This window comes from Panthera leo, chromosome A3 (genome assembly GCF_018350215.1).
Source record: "Panthera leo isolate Ple1 chromosome A3, P.leo_Ple1_pat1.1, whole genome shotgun sequence".
Lineage (NCBI taxonomy): Eukaryota > Metazoa > Chordata > Mammalia > Carnivora > Felidae > Panthera > Panthera leo.
The window spans coordinates 81080766-81101943 of NC_056681.1; the positions used below are offsets into that span (position 1 = coordinate 81080766).

The following is a 21178-nucleotide window of genomic DNA, read 5'->3' on the forward strand; positions in this document are numbered from 1 at the left end:
CAAAATTCACAGAACATACAGCACCACAAGTGAATCCTAATGTAAACTATGAACTTTGGGAAATGCTATGTCAGTGTAGGTTCATCAGTTGCAACCAATGTACCATTCTGGTCTAGGATATGTCTCTCTGTGTGGGTGGTAAGGGGCAGTGGGTATATGAGAACTTTATGTACTTTCTGTTCAATTTTGCTACAAACCTCAAACTGCTTTAAAAACTGTTTTTTTTATCAATCAATGCAAAAGAAGGCAAGAGAGGAAAAGAAACATGAAATAGGAAAGATGAATAAGAATCCCAAAATCAGATAGTAACTATGAACCTAAAAAGCAGCTCTAGTGGCCATCAACAGATGGCTGAACAAAGAAGATGCGGTGTATACATATATACATGTGTGCACGTACACACACACACACACACACACACACACACACACACACAGAGCCATAAAAAAAGAATGCAATCTTGCCATTTGCAATGGCACGGATGGAGCTAGAAAGTATAATGCTAAGTAAGCAAGTGAGAAAGGCAAACACCATGATTTCACTCATATGTAAAATTTGAGAAACAAAACAAATGAGCAAAGGGGGAAAAAAAAGAGAGAGACACCAACCAAGCAACAGACTCTTAACTACAGAGAACAAACATGGTTATCAGAGGGAGGCTGGTGGGGAGATGGGTGAAATAGGTGATAGGAATTAAAGAGTTCACTTACCATGATAAGCACTAAGTAATGTATAAGATTGCTGAATCACTACATTACACACCTGAAACTAATATAACATAGAATGTTAACTATACTAGAATCAAAAGACTCAAAAATTTTTAGATAAAGTAACAGTAAAAAAGAAATGAAGTTCAAACACACCAAGAACTACTTTAAATGACTTTAAAACACAGCAATTGGCTATTTATCCCTAATGGAATATCCTAAAGGACAGAGAAGAAAGAAATACCAAGAAATTACTGTTTTTGATAATCACACTGATAAGTAATGAGATCGTTATACTAAAACTCTGTTTTAGAATAAGTTTAAGTAATTATGCTAATTATCATTTAGAATCAAAACTTTCAGCATGAGAAAAGATACAATAAATAAAATGAAAGAAGTAAAAATCCTATCTTACTGAATGAGTCAGAATATCAGTATGAACTCATAATGTATTTTTCCCAAAAAAAATAGATATTTTCTATATCCACTAAGAAGGCCTAGGAAAAAAACACAACAATCCAATAATTTGCACTCCTCCAGCCCAGATTGTGTCTTCTACATATATTTCGAAAAGAATCAGGGCTCCTTGGAGAAAAGGCTGGTTCCAGATCTAGAACAGAAAATCTACAAGATGAGCCTCAAATATCTTATATTTGAATACAAGGAAGCTCTCAAAGACAATGGAGATTGTGTCAAAGGACTCAGAAGCCAACTGGAAGAAATTAACACCTTGGAAAATAGGTTGGACATTATCTCCTAAAACTGAACAATCATATCCCATATGGCCCAGCATTCCTACTTATAGGAATGTATTCCCCAAAACATGTACAAGAAATGTATAAGAATGTACATGTTTTCAGAATATCAAAACCTGGAAAGCCAAATGTCTATCACCAGGAGAATAAATAAATAAACCATGGAACATTAAAACAGAGTATTATACAGCAGTTAAAACAAATGAACCATAGTGACATGCAATGGTATGAATGAACCTTAGCAATACAACATTAAGAAGTGGGTTGCTACCAAAGTCATTGCTTCCCCCCTGCCTCCGCTCCCGCAGTGTAAGTTTATAGATGCCTATTAATTATTTCTGAAAAGTAGTAGTCAAAAGAGAAAAAAGAAGTTTCTTCTATTGAAAGCTTTAGATATTTCAAACATCTGTCTGGTCAAAAATACAACTACTATAATGGCAATGAATGTTGGCCACAGTGATCTTAGATAACATTAAAGCAATGAAGTCCCAAAATATATTAAAAGCAAAATGCTGGCATAATGTTTTGGTGCCCTAAAACCAACTACATACATGTGAATTACCTGTTCAAATCAAAGGAACCCAAATGAAAAGGACAATGAACACTTTTTAATAATCTCGATTTCTAGCTGCCCTTCTTTACCTATCTCCAACATATTCTTTCTTAACTCTTCTTATCCTAGTAAACACCTAACCATGAGTAATTTGTTGCTTTCTTTAAATAAAACAACATTTTAGGGGCAGCTGGATGGTTCAGTCAGTTAAGAGTCCTACTCTTGATCTCAGCTCAGATCATGATCTCACAGTTTGGGAGCTTGAGTCCCGCATCGGGCTCTGCGCTGGCAGCACGGAGTCTGTTTGGGATTCTCTCTCCTTCTCTCTGGCCCTCCCCTTCTTGTGCTCACTCTCTCAAATACTTTAAAGAAAAAACCATTTTATATTCTGTATTTAAAAGGTCAGTGCTGTATTATATTTCCCCAAAGAAAATTGTAAACATTTCTTTCATTGGTGTTATATTTAACAAGTGAGTATCTGGGCATTCTTAAATCAAGGAGAATGTTAAGAGACAGTAACTTTCTTTATAAAAGATAAATTTTCTCTATTCATTCTTTTTTTTTAATGTTTCTTTATTTATTTTGAGAGAAGACAAAGTGCAAGCAGAGGAGGGACAGAGAGGCAGGCTCCAGGCTCTGAGCTGTCAGCACAGAGCCCCATCCAGGGCTAGAATGCACAAACCGGGAGATCATGACCTGAGCGGAAGCCAGACACTTAACCGACTTAGCCACACAGATGCCACTCTATTCATTCTTTCATGCTATTTTTTCCAGTTATTCCAAGAGAAAAAAGTACACCTACTCCAATTCATTTTTAAAAATCATTTTAATTTTAAATAATTCCATGAAGCATGAATTTTAAATATTCCATTAAATAATTCCATTATTTAATTTTAAATAATTCCATGCCAATTTTAAAGAATTCAGAGGCGCCTGGGTGGCTCAGTCAGTTAAGCATCCAACTTTAGCTCAAGTTATGATCTCACAATTTGTGGGTTCAAGCCCCGCATCAGGCTCTGTGCTGACAGCTAAGCCTAGAGTCTGCTTCAGATTCTGTGTCTCCCTCTCTCTCTGCCCCTCCCCCTGTTCACACTCTGTGTCTCAAAAATAAATAAACATTTAAACAAATTTTAACAAAAAAATAATGGATTTAAATCCATATTAGGTAATGAGCACTTAATGGATAACTGTATACATTAAAAAGTAATTCAACCAAAAAGACAGCTAGGCACTGTCACAAAGATTATGAGGTACAAAGATAGTATCTCCTCTTTTGGAGTTTATAACTTAGTTGAGAAGACAAAGGATACAGACACAAACAATAAAACAAAAATGCAGAAGATTCAGAGATATAATGTCAAAGAAAAGGCTTTAACAAACAAGCTGTAAGATTTCTTAATACAGAGAAATCACCATGCACCAAGATGACTAGAAACAGCTTCCCAGAAGAAATGGATCCCACAAGGTGTTTTGATAGATGAGTAGCAAACATTCAGAAAAGAACAGAGGTGAGAGAATCACATGTAATTAGAACCAAAAATTTTTTTACAGGGTAAAATAAATACAAGTGTGTCTGAAGATGATTTCTACAGGGTAGAAAAGTTAAGAAAAGTAAAAAAGATAGGTTACCACTAAACTACAGAAGAACACGAATGCCAACTAATGGGTATAAAATGAAATTTGACCAGTCTAGGCCTAATGGCAGTGAAAGGAAAGCATCCAACAGACTTCACTGACACTTAGGGGAAAATGAATGAATGGGGGGGGGGGGGGCAGGGAATGAATATTTTCAAAGCTTTCAGTTTCACTACACACTACCATGGGGGGGGGGCAGTAAGTGGTGAGAGAAAGGATATAAAAATAAAAATAAGTTTGATTTAACTTTATCAGCTTTTCCCAAGTAACAACAAAATCACAAATGAATAATGTGAACTCTTCAACTGTTAAATTCTATTTATGAAATGTGATATTACATTTTCTTTTGTTCTCTTTAAAGACTAAGCATTTATTTCAAAGTTGTGGAAAGTATTTCCCCCCATCTTGGTACATGTCAGAGCCAGTTATTTTTATAGCTTTGAAGCTCTTTCAAGGTCTGTCATGTGGTAAGGTCAGGGGATAAATGCCTGGGGTGTTTTGTCCTCTAGATTGCTATTCTTCCTTAATGCATCTCTGTTTAGAAATGATTTATGCATTTTGGAGGATAAGGGTTTTTTTTAAGATAAAAAAAATCAAAAGTCCCATGTCAACCTTGTTATATATAAGGCACAATTATCCATTCATCTATCTTGTATAAATACTCAAACTCACCTTTGCATCTAATCATTTTAATATTAAAAAAAAAAAACTTTTTTCTTGGTAAACAGAGCATTCAATGTAAATTGGGTTATAGGGATACTCAACTTTTGAGGAGGACATTTGTTTAAAAATGTGCTGTGAAATAAAACTAATGGAAAAGTTGCAAAATAGTACAAAGAACTACTATACATCTTTGATCCAGCTTCCCCAATTGTTAACACCTTACCTCATTAAACTTACATTTGCTCATATACACACAAATTTTTTCCTGAACCATTTGAAATTAAATTGCAACATTATGTCCCAATACCCCTTAATACTTCAATGTATATTCCCTCCAATCAAGGACACTGTCCTACAGAGCCACAATACAATCACCAAAGTCAACAAATTTCAACACAATTTTACAATTTAAACCAGAGACCCAATTCAAATTTCACCAATTGTTCCGTTAATATCCAGGATCCAGTTCAGATCATATTTTGCATTTCATTGTCATGTCTCTCTGGATGCCTTCAATTTGGAACACTTCTTCAGTTTTTCCTTCTCTTTCATGACCTGACATTTCTGAAGTATAAATGCTGCTTACTTTATAGAATGTTCCTCGATTTGGATTTTTCTTATGTCTCCTTATCATAATTAGATGTAGTGTATGTATTTTTGGCAAGAGTGTCAGAACCAAGACTATGTTCTTCCGGGTTCATTATCAGGAGGCATATACAATGTTGACTCATCCCATTCCTGGGTTGCTAAATTCTGTCAGTTGGTTAAGATGATACTTGCCTCAGTAAAGTTAGAATTGCGTTCTTTTGAAAGTAATTAGTAGTATTTTATGGGGAGGTATTTTGAAACTATGCAAATATCTTGCTTTTCATCAAATTTTCACTCACTATAGTATCCATTAATAAATTTGCCTTATTATTGCCATGAGGGCTGCCAAAGGTGATTTTCCAATTCCAACATTTATCAAGATTAATTGGATGTTCTACTATAAGGTAGTGCCTTTCATTCAATCCCATTAATTATTTATTCACTTACTTATATCAGTGTGCTTTTGATATGCATGGTTTTATCACTCTTGCAACACTTCATTGCTTTCTGGCTCAACAAGCCATTTCCCTAAGAAGCTTGCTTCGTTTTAGTGGAGAATAACATCTAGAAACCAAGATCTGGGCACAAGTGTGTTCATTGCTACTAAACTGTTAGTGCTTCTAGACCCTCTCAGGGGTCAGAGCTAAGAGATCTTTGCAGGTACATACACAAATACGCACATATACATACACATGTAGCCTACTGCTGGTTCAGTGACTGAAAGAACTGTATTTGAATTCCAGTCTTTTAAAAAATATATATTTATTTATTTGCTCTGAGAGAGAGTATGTGCATACAAGCAAGCGGGGGAGGATGGGGCAGAGAGAGAGGGAGAGAGAGAATCCCAAGCACGCTCCACACTATCAGGACAAAGCTCCATGCAAGGCTCAATCCACATACTGAGAGATCATGACCTGAGCTGATACCAAGGGACAGACACCTAACCGAGTCACCCAGGAGTCCCTGTATTTCTAGTCTTAAAATCATCCAAAGAATAAGGTTTTGATGATTGTACAATAGTTTTGAAATGACTTCACAAGAAAAAAAAAAAAAGCATAGTGGAGATAAAACAGGTAACAGAAGACAGTAAGCAAGAAGATATTCACAAGTTTGAGAAAGTGTCATGCAGAAACTGTCATATATGCAAAGCATAATAACAGGTATTTTGTCTCACTGAAAAATGGTATTATTTAATAGAATAACCATCACAATGTGGAATTTTAAAAATTCTAACACACTGCAAGTAAGATTCACCATTGACTATAGATTCTTCAAAAAGGAGTCAAAAGACACAAAGGCCATATATTGTATAATTCCATTTCTATGAAACATATAGACTGGACAAATCCATAGAGACAGAAAGGAGATTAGATGCCAGGGGCGGGATGGAGGGAAAGATGAGGAGTGACAGCTAATGCATATGGAATTTCTTTTGCAGGTGACAAAAATGTTCTGAATTAGATAATAGTGATGATCACTGAATTGTACACTAAAAAAGTGACTTGTACGGTCTGTGAATTTTATCTCAATAAAAAAGGGAGGGTGGGGCACCTGGGTGGCTCATTCGGTCAAGCATCTGACTCAGAATTTCGGCTCAGGTCATGAATCTCACGGTTTGTGAGTGTGGCCCTGCATTGGGCTCCCTGCTGAGAGCACAGAGCCTGCTTGGGATTCTCTCTCTCTTCCCCTCCACTACTCACTCACTCTGAAAAATAAACTTAAACTAAATTTTTTTAAAGGAAGGACCAATAACGCAAAACTTCCTAACAGCACACCAAATGTTAACTTTTGAGGATTCTCATGTTGCCAGACTTTCTGAGACTTTTCCATAGACCAAACACAGACGATAACCTGTGAAAGACAATCTTGCCATTTAGGTAGAAATGTGCTTTCATCAGACAAGGCCAACTTGTCAAGAATATAATTAGAATTTTCAATTTTTCACTTCATTAGTTGTCAGAAGTCTAACTTAGCATGGTAATCTCTTTTGTAGTATTTGAACATGTAGGCATGCTTTGGAGCTTCACTGTTAGAATTCTGCAGACTGAGGTTTTTAGAATATTTGGTTCAGCAGATATACAGTACATGTTTTGGGCACTCTATGCCAACACAGTCTCAATCTTAGCCACAGTCCCTGCCTTGCTGGCATCTCCCAGATCTAGGCTTGTTATAAACTATGCCCAATGTCCTTGAGTTTTTCATTTAGTTGCTAATGTTTGTGGGGAGTCTCCTTCTTATAATAGGAAGTGAATATTCTTACTGTCATCACGAACTTGATTTCAGCCAACCAAGAGCACAGTTAACTTTCTCTTCAATGTTTACCATCTTCAATTAAAAGGATTGAAACAAAAAAAATTAAAATTTTGCTATTCAAAATTCATAAAAACATGAGTATAAAAGAAATTCAAATAATTAAACTTTCAAATGATATGTTGTTAAGTCTGCAGAAGTTATACTTCTGAAGCACTAAGACTTCTGGGGTACTCTTAAGTTACATAAAATCAAAAATTTTCTTTTTCAGAAAAAAAAAAAACCTGGAAAACAAACAAGAAATATAATACTTGTTTGGGTAGACAACCAAGTGTAAACAAGCAATAGCCTAATTAAAGATGACTTAACTGATCGTTTTTTTAAATCTAAAAGTTTCGATGAAAAGCATCCTCCAAAGCTAAAAGAACTGAGTTAATTAACACTTGTCATTGAGAAAAATCCACTTAAAAAGAAAAAAAAACAACTTGGAGAAGTGGCTAAGGATTTGAAAAATTCCATTGGGACAGAGAATGTTGAAGATAGCCGGACACCAGATTCAGTGATGCTAAAAACTTTATACCCATGAATCTAACTTTTAACTCTAAAAAAGTAAAAGGGAAAAATTAAGATAATTTTTTAAAAATAAGATTACTAGGCAATGTGTTTTTGTTTTTGTTTTCATTTTTAAGTAATCTCTATACCCAAAGTAGGACTTGAACTCATGACCCCAAGATCAAGAGCTGAATGCTTTTCAACTGGGGTACTGACTGAGCCAGCCAGGTGCCCCAGCAACATATTTTTTTTTAATAGTCTGATCAAGGAACAAAACAAAGTTTAGAAAGTCTCTCAAGTTTCATATAACATATGCCTATTAGGTGGTGACAAATTGGTTACATAACTTCATTTGTAAGTGTTATCAATGAATAAGAATTATCCGAAGAGAAATAATAAATGTTGTTTTTCAAAACTGATTGTAGGGCCAGTATTAGCTAAATATATTCAGCCATGACAGATGACTGGCTGAAGCAACTATCAAATACCCAATAAACCAAAAAGGAAATAACAGACCTAGTTAAGGTCTCTTAAAGAGCAGCTAAAACAATCAAGAGTATAGTATATTTATATTAAAAAGACCAAAAAGATAAGACTACTTCTTTCTAGAATGACAAAAGTAAAATGAAATAGGATTTATCCTAAGGCTTGAAGGCCATGAACAGGCTGAGTATGGAATGATTATCAAATTCTAAAATAATAGAATTAAACACTTCAACCTTCAGTTGAAAAAGACAAACAGGGGCGCCTGGGTGGCGCAGTCGGTTAAGCGTCCGACTTCAGCCAGGTCACGATCTCACGGTCCGTGAGTTCGAGCCCCGCGTCAGGCTCTGGGCTGATGGCTCAGAGCCTGGAGCCTATTTCCGATTCTGTGTCTCCCTCTCTCTCTGTCCCTCCCCCGTTCATGCTCTGTCTCTCTCTGTCCCAAAAATAAATAAACGTTGAAAAAAAAAAAAAAAAGACAAACAGCACAGGAAATATAGTCAATGGTATTGTAATAGAGGTGTATGGTAACAGATGGTAGCGGCACTTGTGGGGAGCACGGCATAACATATGGACTTGTCCAATCACTATGCTGTTACGCCTACAACTAATATTACATTGTAAGTCAACCATACTTCAATTTAAAAAAACCAAAAACCTGCATCCCTCAAAGCCTGTAGGAGACTGTTTTAAGATCTCCCCAAAAAAGTATTTTTTTAATGAGCACAAACCTATGAACTTGTTGTTATGAGTACATGACTAAAATACAATTAAGTTCAATAAGGGTTTGAACAAATATATCGATGACCATTGGTCAGAACCAATAAAAAATGTGCTGGAAGACAAAGAAATATTCAAACCCTGTAAGATGAATTATAGTAAGACATCTAGAAGCCACTGAAGAAAACAGGGTATCAGTAGTTTAAGTATTGTGCCTACATTGACTTTACTTCTGAATAACTCAGTCTAATTAGTGTCTTGCTCACTGTCAAGTCTCAAAATTTAAGAAAATTAATTATATTATATTGCTAGGTAACCTAAAAAGCAAGCAGGAAATCAGTATATAAAACAAAGAATCCCACATTAGTTTACACATCTGATTTTTTTTTTAAAGATTTTAGTCCTTTTTTTTAAAGTCTTTATTTACTTATTCATTTAAGTAATCCCAAAGATGGGGCTCAAACTCACGACTCCAAGATCAAGAGTCACCCACTCATCTAAGTCAGCCATGTGTCCCAAGCGTCTATTTTTAAAAAGCATTAAATTCTATTACAGTTTATACAACTTAAGAGAAAAGTTGCAAATCTGAGCATGTTGAATAAAAAAAACTACAAATACAATTCAAAAGTTAACAAAGAAGGTTGATCAACCAAAAACCTGAGCTACTTTTAACACCTCCCTCTCTCTCTCACCACCCATGGTTACAAATACAACCACCACCCAGGCTCGTCTACTCTGTGTTTTAAATATTTCTGAATGTCTAATTCTCTCCATCTCCACTGTCATCATCATCTGCCACCTCTACAGCTGATTACAGCCTCCCCAACGAATCTATATTTTATACCTTCTCTCTACTACAGGTAGATCCTTTAAGATGTAAATGGATCCTGCCCCTCTCCATTCTCAAATCCATCCCAATTCCCATTTGTTGTCTTTCACTTGGCCTGCAAGGCCTTGCCTGTATCTCTTCTAATTTCTCCAATTTCACTGTTCCTGCCTTGCTAAACTTCAGACTCTCTGGATTCTCTTAAGCCCCCAGCACGCCAGGCTCTTTTCCATGTGAGAGTCCCGGCACACGATGACCCCTGTAGGGAATGCTCCTCTAGTTATTTTGCTTTTATTGTGCTTAAATTTATCAGTTGCTAAAAGGGGCTCTCCTCAGTCCCTCCATCTCAAGGAGACATTCTCTTGTTTTTATCACATTCATCGCCCATATTCTTTCCCTTCAGAACACTAATAACAAGTTGAAATTCTATACTTGTGCATTTGTTTTATGTCTCTAACCCCTACTAAACTCAAGTTTCTTAAATTTTTTTTTTTTAACGCTTTATTTTTGAGAGAGAGAGAGACAGAGCATGAATGGGGGAGGGGCAGAGAGAGAGGGAGACACAGAATCTGAAGCAGGCTCCAGGCTCTGAGCCATCAGCCCAGAGCCCGACGCGGGGCTCGAATTCACGGACCACGAGATCGTGACGTGAGCTGAAGTCGGACACTTAACCGACTGAGCCACCCAGGCGCCCCTAAAGTCAAGTTTCTTAAGGGCAGAGATCACATCACTTTAGCAGCTGATTGTATGCCCAGTGACTTGCACAGTGTCACACATCTAGTAAGTGTTTAAATTTTGGACTAAGTAAATTTTTATTCATAAGTAGGCTTTCAAAAAGAGTTGGAAGTACTAAATTTAAGTGTATAAACAGGTCTCCCATAAAAGATAAATGACAGCTTTTTCCATTTCCATTACAGGTAGAATAAGAATGATAGCTAACACTTATTAAATGTTTACCATGTTTCAAGTAAACGTTACATAGATTACATAGATTAATTCATTGATCCTTACAATAACCATATGACGTAGTTTTCAGATGAGGAGCCGAGGCCAGAAGGGATAAAATAACTTACACGAAATTACACAGACATGAGAGAGTTGGGAGTTTTGAAACTGGGCAATGTGGTTCAACCACTATGCTTTCTAGAATATAAGGTAATAAGTTAAACTATAACATAACTAGTTTAGGGGCTCAGTCAGTTAAAAATCTGACTTCGGCTCAGGTCATGATCTCAGTTTGTGGGTTCGAACCCCACATCATGCTTTGTGCTGACAACCTGCTTTAGATTCTGTGTCTCCTCCCTCTCTCTCTGTCCCTCCCCCACTCGTTCTCTTATTTAATGTTAAATAAACATTAAAAAAAAAACTAGTTTAAATTAGAAAACAGGAAGAAGTCTCTGACTATGGAAATTACTAAGTAGATTCCTGAAGACAGCCCTTCTCCAAAGAGCTTTAAAAATTCCCTAACAGCTTCTCATGTGTACTGGGAGACATGTACAAAAATGTATATGGTAGCAATGTCTGAAATAGTTAAAAATTAAAAACAACCTAAAGGTCACTAATATAGAGAATGAATAAAGTATATAGCAGACAACATGATTGATTCTCAACTATGTTGAGCAAAGGAGCAAGTTTAAGAAAAATATACATTGTTTCATTTACACAAAATGTAAAAATGATCAAAATTAAACACTACACTGCTTAGGATATAAATGAGAAATCTATGAAGAAAAGCCAGAGAATAACTCAAAACTCAGGATGGTTATCTCTGGTGAGGAAGAACGGGAATGGAATTGGGAAGGGACCTATAGGTGGTTGAGAAGCATGGGTAATATTCTAGTTCTTAAATGGAGGCAAGGGGAGGTACACTTGTATTACACATTTTTTCCTTTATGCCTCATATATGTTATGAATTGTTTCACATATATCTAGATAGAGCTATACTATGTCATCTATGCAAAGATCCAGCTGGACAGAGAGAAGCCCAAGGAAGCCCCAAGATTTTAAGTGTTGTCCTATCAGATAATGAATACCACTCAGCTTTCTTCCTCCTTTATCTTTGATGTTAGGGCCTTATACCCAATTTCTTGATTACAAACATTTGCTAATTCACATGGACGAGGCATAAGTGCACTGGAGATATCACTGACATAAAAAAGCAAAAAGGTAGTTTTAAAAAAACAACCACTATCTGTGATGACTAATACCCCCAAAACTCTCTACCTTCATGGTATTTGCTATATCCTGGTTGATGTGGCTAGCAAGCATTAGTCAGTGGTCCTTCAGAGTGGAAGTATCCCTAATGAGTAGTTCAAAAAGACCCTTCAGACTCTCTCACATGCCTTAAACCTCAAGTGTCTATACATAGTAATGATCACTCAAGGTAACACAAGAAAAGGGGTGGGGATGTGGCAGAGTGACTCCATGCCCCTCTCTTAGTAGGACCATTTTTTACCACTTATCTCAATGTTCAGCAACAAACACAAACCACAGAAATAACCGGGTGATGACGCCAAGATTATAATTATCTACAAATTTTGCTTTTAGCAAAACATTAATCTCACTGACTTGATACAAATATTACAAATGTGAACTTAACTAAAACAGCTGCATAAATAAAATACCACTTTTGTTTTACATATTGCAATAAAATGAAAATTTTAACTTGGAAAAAAAAATTCTTTGCTATTTAACAAAAAAAGTTTGAAAACATAGCTATATCATGCATTGCAATACAGAAATGGCAGAAGACACAACATGGAACTTTTTTATGAAACTGATACACAGAGGGCATTCAATATAAGTTTATGTCCTTCCCCACCAAACAGTAGCCTGATTTTTCTCTCTTCCCCATGAGTCACCAATGAGACACCTATGTTTCCCTATGAATTACCAATGTTTCCCACATTTTTCCTCGTTCAGGCTGTAAGCTCTTGCTTTCCAGTCAGATATATTGAAAGAGGGGCCACAAAAATAAAGGAAGGGCCAAGGGACAAAATAAAGCCAAAGGGCAGAGAATTTGGGATAGGAATTATCTGCCCAAGAGATTAACCAGGGAGATACACCCAGGTAGATGATCATTATCAAGTTAACACAGGAGAAAGTGAAATATATATATTATGTATGAGGAAAAGAAAATGCCAAGAATATTAGAAATAGGAATTGAAGGTTTCTCATATTTCATATTTTTAACAAATACTTTACCTTTAATTTAGGTTTTGGGGTTTTTTTTTTTTTTTGTTTTTTTTATTTTTTTGGAATGAGAGAGAGGGCGCAAGTGAGCAAGGGACAGAAAGAGAGGAAGAGAGAGAGAATCCCACAAGGGGCAGAAAGGGAAGGAGAGAGAGGGAGAGAGAAGCAGGGCTCACCTGAACCAGGGCTCAAGCTCACGAACCATGAGATCATGACCTAAGCCAAAGTCCAATGCTTGACCAACTGAGCCACATAGGCAACCCACCTTTAATTTAGTTTTATTCATATACTCTACTTTATCTGCAATATGGTGGTAATAAAGCTTAATGCAGGTCTCATTTTCTGAGGAAATATAATATAGTAGCTAGGAGCACAAGCTCTAAAGTCAGGTATCCCGGGTTCAAATTTTGCCTCTGCCACTTACTAGCTATGATACCATGAGTAAATTATTTAATACCATCCCATGCCTCAATTTCCTTATTAACCCTATTAAGGTTGTTGTAATGAATAAATGTGATAATGTATGTAAAGAGCTTAACACAATGCTGATACATAGCTCTCAATAAGTTTTAATAATTATAATTATTATTTACCAGAGAGTTTTGGCATTATTTCAGTACTTTTTACAGGCTGCTAGTATTTTCCACTCTGCCATTTAAAAATTTTATCTTATGTTTGAGATCTAATCACCTAAATACATTTGTCATTCTTTTTTAAAATCTGAATGCAGCTGCATGCCAGCATATTAAAAACTGCTAACCTCATATTTTAGCAATCCCTCTGCATTATTTTTTAGTGGTTGCTCTAAAGATAGCAACATACATCCTTAACCTTTCAGTCTACTGAGAGTTAATATTGTACCACTGCATGAAAATGCAAGAGCCTTGCAATTTCCCTTCCTCAACATTATGCTATAATCACTGTAGGTATTACATTTACATATGCCATAAACCTCACAATACAATGCTAAAACTTTTACTTTGAACAGTCACATGTGTTTTAAAAGAATTGGGGAATAATAAATACATTTACCCACATACTTCCCATATTTGGTGTTCTCTATTCCTCTAGAAAATCCAAGTTTCCTTCTGGTATCATTTCACTTCAGCCTGAAGAACTCCCTTCAGCAATTTCTTGTAATGCAGGTCTCTTGGCAATAAAATCTCATTTTTGTTTATGCAGTGTTATTCTCCTTCCAAGTGTTGACTCCCCCCTCCAATTCTGCCTGCTTATGGTCACTCTCCAGTGCCTTCAGAGTTGTGGGGTTTTTGTATTTTGTCCAGAATTTATAATGGTTTTCTGCAGGAGGATTAGTTCAATACGAGCTACTCTACTATTACTAGAAGCAGCTAATATTTTAGGATGCCAGAAAAGTTTTAAATATTCAAAGGATATTCTTGGACATGTGACTCTAAGGCAAAAGATAGATTACAATACTTCAAAATGATATATTTATAGTTATCACTATTATTCCATAAATTGACTCATGTGGTCTCTTAGGTTATAATTCGGCAACCCAATTATTTCAGCATTGTTTCTCTTTTTCCCACATAGAATAGTAACTTTGTCCTATGTAAATTTGATAATGATCATATAACTAGAAACATAATCATGTACTTGGTTGTTTCTTCTACTAGGGTTTTGTTTTGGTTTTTGTTTGCTTAATAAACAACAGAAACAACTACAGTTAACTTTAGCAGAAAAGAAACTTATTGCAAGAAAATCAGGTAGATCAGGTAGATCACACAATCACTGGAAGCCCAGAGACTCAGACTCCAGAGAAAATCAAAGAAGGCAAGGTATCACGAAAATTCTAAGCCACAAACCCACCCCATAGCCCTGAGAACCCACTGAATACTCATCCCCCCTCTCCACACTCATACTACTGAAAGTACTCTGCCGCTGCAGCATCTAATCTAACTAAACATCCATCACTCCCTTAAGAGTCAATATCCTGAGCAGGACTATCTGACTGGCTCACAGCCTAACTGCCAGGGATATATACAGGTGGAGCTTACCTCACCATGTTTGGTATTCCTCAAAATGAGAAGGGTATGTAACTCTAAGTTAGTTCTAATGTATTATTATTAATTATAAAATGGAAAATATAATGACTGGCAAGGGAGCAAACATCAGAGCAAAATCATACAATATGAGGATTTTGTAAATATAACATGCCATACTTGCTTCATTCATGGTTCGGTGCTTCTAATTATTTTGGAGTTAAAGTTATACCCAATTTAAAATGTGATATACAGAGCTTTAATTTATAAAACAAATAAGGCAAGGAGGAATTAATTCCATTAGAAGAGAATTCTTGCTTTTAAAAGTATTCATTGCTGGACTCCTTCAAATAACTGACTCCTTTATTACAATTAAAATAATGTTAGATTTATAAAAACCCTATTTTCTTCTACTTTTTGAAGCAGGACACGGGTTTTAACCATTCAACTTTTGCATTTACACCCAGAGCATCACTTTATTGATCTAGAGATTAATGCATTTTTGAGTGCCTGCCCTCACAGAATACTAAACTGAAATAAACAGGTGGATATGAAACAATTTCTCTATTGCAACTACTAAAATCAAGTTAATATAAATTACCAGAGATGAAAACAGTATTGAACAGTATTGAACAGTATTCAAAAGAAAAAATTGTGAAAGACTGAAATTTAATGGGTGTCTTGACTAGCTCAGGCATTTGTCATTGACTAGACTCTTTCATAACTCTGTAGAAAGAGAAATTAACTTATAGAAATGGATAATACGAATATTTCCCACCCATTGAAATGCAAATTGGTCCTGATGATTGTCCTGTGGATATTGATCAGTTTTATCTGTTCTGCATTCACTTGTACATTCATTTCACTAGCCCTTATTTGATAATAAACATGTGGTACTTTGAACTGACAACAATATCATATTAATAATTAATGAGTTACATGTAATCTTTGACATATGTTCATTTTATATTTTCATAAAAGTCATGATCACAGTCTCTTTTAAATTGTATCCTTTGACGGGGCACCCTGCTGTCTCAGTCAGTAGACCCTGCAACACTTAATCTCAAGGTCCTGAGTTCAAGTCCCATGTTGGGAGTGGAGCCTACTTTTAAAAAAATAAAAGGGGCACCTGGGTGGCTGAGTCAGTTAAGCGACGGGCTTCTTCGGCTCAGGTCATGATCTCGTGGTTCGTGGGTTCAAGCCCCTAATCGGGCTCTGTGCTGACAGCTCAGAGCCAGGAGCCTGCTTTGGATTCTGTCTCCTTCTCTCTCTACCCTCCCTCACTCACACTCTGTCTCTCTCACTCTCAAAAAATAAACAAACAATAAAAAAAATGTTAATAAAAATAATATGTCCTTTGACAACAGTCTGCTTAGTGGAGGGCTAAAATGAGAAAACAAACATACACAACTGCCACCAGTAATTCTATATAGCACAACCTTAAAAAATATGGCAAAGGAAGTTCTGCTTAGAAGATGACTGCTGTAACTAAAAAGACTTATAATTACTGATATAATTATTTCTACATATGACACAATAGAAATAACCTAGAAATGCTAGAAATGCACTGTTCTCCACTATAGACAGTATGTCTATCTACCTCTCTCTCTCTCTCCATATATATATACATATATACACACACACATTACATATATCTATCTATACACTGTAAACACACAAACATACCTTATAGTGTACATACTGTATATTATAAATTATCTTTTAAATGTACTCTATAAATATATAGTATACAGTATATATAGACTAATACTACTATATATAGCATACAACATATAGTTTGTGTACATATGTATATGTGCATATATATCCTATAGACAATATAAAAACTTAGAATTGTGCTAATATTAAATGAATGATCATTTCCATCACTTAGAACTGGAATTCAGAAAATAACTATGAATCCTCGACTCCTGTATTGTAATATTTCACCTCGCTGTTTATTACAATGAGAAGCATGATTCATAATTTGGCATTGAGAGCTTATTTTCTTTTTACAGGTACATAATTAAATACTTTTCTCTTTTCAATTAGACATAGGTTAAATATCACGAGTTAATAGCTTTCTTATAATCAACTTATGATAATAATAAAATCAGATTTTCACAGCCAGGAAAGATCATGTTCTTTTAAAGCCTTCATTATAAGGTAGTTCCACAATTCAGTTTCAAACATTCTTAAAGCATTTGAAATAACAGTAACCAAAATGTTTTTTTAAAATCCCTTGGCAATCTATTCAGTATGGTAACTTCATTCATTTTAGATACACATTTCAAACTTTTACATTTAATCCTACCTAGAGAGTAACTTCCAAAGTGCTATTTCCCGAAGCCAAAACCCAGACTTCATGTCTCTAGAATAATCTTGCCTTGTAGTAGTTTCAACTTCAGTAAGTCTATATGCCCTTCCCAAAGTAGTTCTGACTGGCCTGGGCTTGTTGTAAATAGTTGGTTCTGTGAGACAGTTTTTTTAAAATGTCAACACATCTAACAATTCACACGATATACAAGGAACGTATTGTACTTTAAAATCAAGATGTGTTTCCTCTTGTGAAATAAAGTTAATCATTTGGGCGAGTCCACTTAAAAAAAATTGGATAGTTTTTTGTTCTCTAGAAAAGAATTGAAAAGGTATCTCATCTCGCCCCCCCCATCCCAATTTGAGCAAGACCTAGAGATCAAATGTTCTTTATGACAGAAAAGACACATATCATTAAAGGATGCAAACCTGAAAAATCTAACAGATAAGCCTGTGAGAGTCCCAAAACTGTTCTGTATTTTTAATATCTGAAAATAATCAAATAATTTTATGTTAAATACAAATTTTCAAGCACCCTAGCATAGCCCCTCTAAAATTTTAAACAAATATACTTGATATGAAAAATAGCATTTTATCCAAATATCAAATATTATTACACTATTTGAATAGCAAACACAAACAGTCCTAATCCCAATCACAGACTATATTGTAAAATGTTAATGTATTTAAATTTTTTAATTATACATGGAATTAACTGAAATACCCCACTTTAAACAATTAGTTATTAATATTTTAGTCATATTAAATAAAGAACACATGAACAAGTGAAATTCAATGCAGGAAATTTTCAAAAGCAAATTATACAATGTGGGAAGTCTATTTGGGTTTCTGGAAAATGTTAAGGACAATATTCATAGTGCTGAATAGGCGCGCCTGGGGTGGCTCAGTTTTGGTTAAGCGTCTGACTTCAGCTCAGGTCATGATCTCATTGTTCTGGAGTTCAAGCCCCACGTCAGGCTCTGTGCTGACAGCTCAGAGCCTGGAGCCTGCTTCAGATTCTGTCTCTCTCTCTCCCTCCTCCACACATGCTCTGTTAAAATTAAAAAATGCTCTGTTAAATTAAAAAAGAAAAAAAAAAGAAAGGCTGAATAGCTCTTTTTAAGGAAACTACTAAATGATAATGCTATCACATATCACAACACAAAAGTATAAGGAAATATACAGTTATATTTATACCTCTTAATCAGGTCAAATTAATCAGGCACATTAATTAACAGCCATGCTTTCATGATACTTTTAGTGAATAATACAAGGTATTAGATTATTGAAAATCCTTGTCTCAATTTTATACCAATTTGTAGCATTATTATTATTGACAATAAATTGAAATATCACAATGTTCTGAAAAGAACTCAGAAAGTAAATCACTTAGCTTATATTGCTTACAGACAGAGTAAGGTTGTGTTCTGGCAGGATGAAGAACCAAGATACAGATACATATTGCAAACTATATCCATAGAAGCCACTTAGGGAAAATGCCCTCTCCAACAACCCTACTACAAGGGGAGCTAACCACCAGATATTCCTATGATAAGGAATGTGCTCTGAAAATCATGACTCTATACATAAACCTGAGTGGGCTGGGAATGGGCACCTGATATAGTTTGAAGATTGGTAAGCAAACTCTGATGGTTCTGGTAGGGGAATCTCTGCCCAAGCAACAATGGTGATAACTTTTCATGCCTCTGCTCTTCTCCCCTCCCCCCCTCCCCTCCCTCTTTCTTTTTCTCAGCAATATGGATATACCAGACAGTTAAGAGTAACAAGAAAAGCAAAAAGATTTAAGAAGTCAGGTTATTGGTGGATCTGTGAACTCCTAAAGGTAGATGAACAGTTAGATAATCAAGAATCCATAACCTTCTGAGATTCTAAAATGACTTATCAGTTCTATCTTCCATGACGCTCACATAATTGTCCAATTTATTTCTGTTTGGAAAAAGAGAGAGTGGTCATAAAATCTCAGCTTGACTTTCCCTGGGTTATGCAGGGGTCTTGCCAAATTGCTGTGATTTGTCCTTTTCTTCTTATTATGCGTATCCTTACAGTATAGCTTCAAAATTACAAAGCATCTGAGATAATCTCTGTTCCTAAAAAACCAAGAGTGCTAAATAAAAGACCTTTTTGGCTTTGATTTTAGCTCATTTTCTCTTACTAAATCATGCCAAGTTAGAAAAAAGTCATTATCATTTACTTAAAGAAAAATAAACCCTTGAGGTACTAACTTAATCCACTGAAGAAGAATCCACAAATCTACACTAATTATATAGATCACATAGATAATGAGAGTGATACTGTGATATAATAAATACTTGGTTTTCATCACAGGTTCCCTAGCAAAAGAGCTTCTAAAACTCTTGGAGTTTCCTGAGTGATAAGAGTGCCTTTGGTATACTAATGATTCTTGGCTGAGGTACTCCTAAGATAGCTTCAGGATGGGTGCTGGTCACCAGAAAGACCAAGGCATGATTAAAGGGTTCAAACTTTCAGCCCCACATCAGGATCCCCAACGAGGCGAGAGAGGCTAGGGAATGAGTTAATCAACAGTGGCCAGTGATTTTACCAAGCATCCCTACATAATTAAACCTCTATAATAACTACAGGGTTCAGAGAACTTCCAAGTTTTTTAATACATCCAGGTGCTGGAAGGGTGACATGCCCAGAGAAGGCATGAAAGTTCCATACCTCTTGCCTCATACCTTGCCCAATACATGTTTTCCATTTGTCTGTTCCTGAGTTGTATTCTTTAAAATAAATCAGTAATAGCAAATAAACCATCTTTCTGAGTTCTATGAGCCATTCCAGCAAATTACTGAACCCAAGGAGGGGTCATGAAACCTGTGATTTATAGCCAGTTGGTAAGAATTATGGCAGGTCTGGACTTCTCTGAAGGAGGCACAGGCTTGTGTGACTGACCCCTTAACCTGAAAGGTCTTGCTAACTCCAGGTGGTGTCAGAATTGAACTGAATTGTAGGACACTCAGTTGGGTGTCCACAGAGAACTGGGTAATTGGTATAGAAAACACAAACATCTGGTATCAGAAGTGTTGGTAATAAGAGCAGATGAGAGATAGATAGATAAATATATAAATAAGGGAAAACTTAAACTTATAGTATAATGGCATCTAATATATGTTGAAGAAATGACAAAATTTGAAAAGCATTTTACCATCATACTAATAACAGATTCAGGAAATAATCATCAACAAGAGCTAAAACTACTGGTTAAATTTTGATGAGAAACAGGATTTTAACATACAAAGTATGTCCCCACAGATTACTTATTAATTACAAAGGGAAAACATGTAATTTTACAGTGGAAAATCTGATGAACAATACCTTAATCAAACTACTATAATTAGCATCACAAACAATAAGACAAACTTATGTAATGTCCTCATAAGGCCACAACATCACTTATGCAGTATTCCTGGAAAAAATACATAACCTGAATTTAATTAAGAGAAATTTCAAACTAACCTAAACTGAGGGACGTTCTACAAAATAACTAACTTATTGGCTTATACTCTTCAAAAACATCAATGTCATGACACCTGGGTGGCTCAATTAGTGAAGCATCTGACTCTTGATCTCGGCTCAGGTTATGATCTCACAGTTCATTAGATCAAGCCCCGTGTCAGGCCCTGTGCTGACAGCACGGATCCTGCTTGGAATTCTCTGTCTCCCCCTCCCCCACTCACTCTCTTCCAAAATAAATAAATAAGGTTTTTAAAAAAAGTCAATGTCATGAAAGACAAAGAGAATTAATGAACTGTTCCAGATAGTAGGAAATTAAAGAGACACAACACCTAAATGCAATGCATGATTTTGTACTAAAGAAAAAGTGCTGGGGCGCCTGGCTTGCATGCAACTCTTGATCTCAGGGTTGCAAGTTCAAGCCCCATGATGGGTATGGA

The 21178-nt window shown here is 35.7% G+C and overlaps 1 protein-coding gene across 1 annotated transcript in view; it reads right to left on the minus strand.

The window, feature by feature from the left end:
- Nucleotides 1-17530, minus strand: part of LOC122216109 (WD repeat containing planar cell polarity effector) — a 351781-nt gene extending 334251 nt beyond the window's left edge. The window contains exon 1 of the mRNA XM_042932434.1: nucleotides 17242-17530. The gene's annotated coding sequence lies outside the window, so the exon portion shown is untranslated. The remainder of the gene's footprint in view (nucleotides 1-17241) is intronic.
- Nucleotides 17531-21178: the final 3648 nt, after the last annotated feature.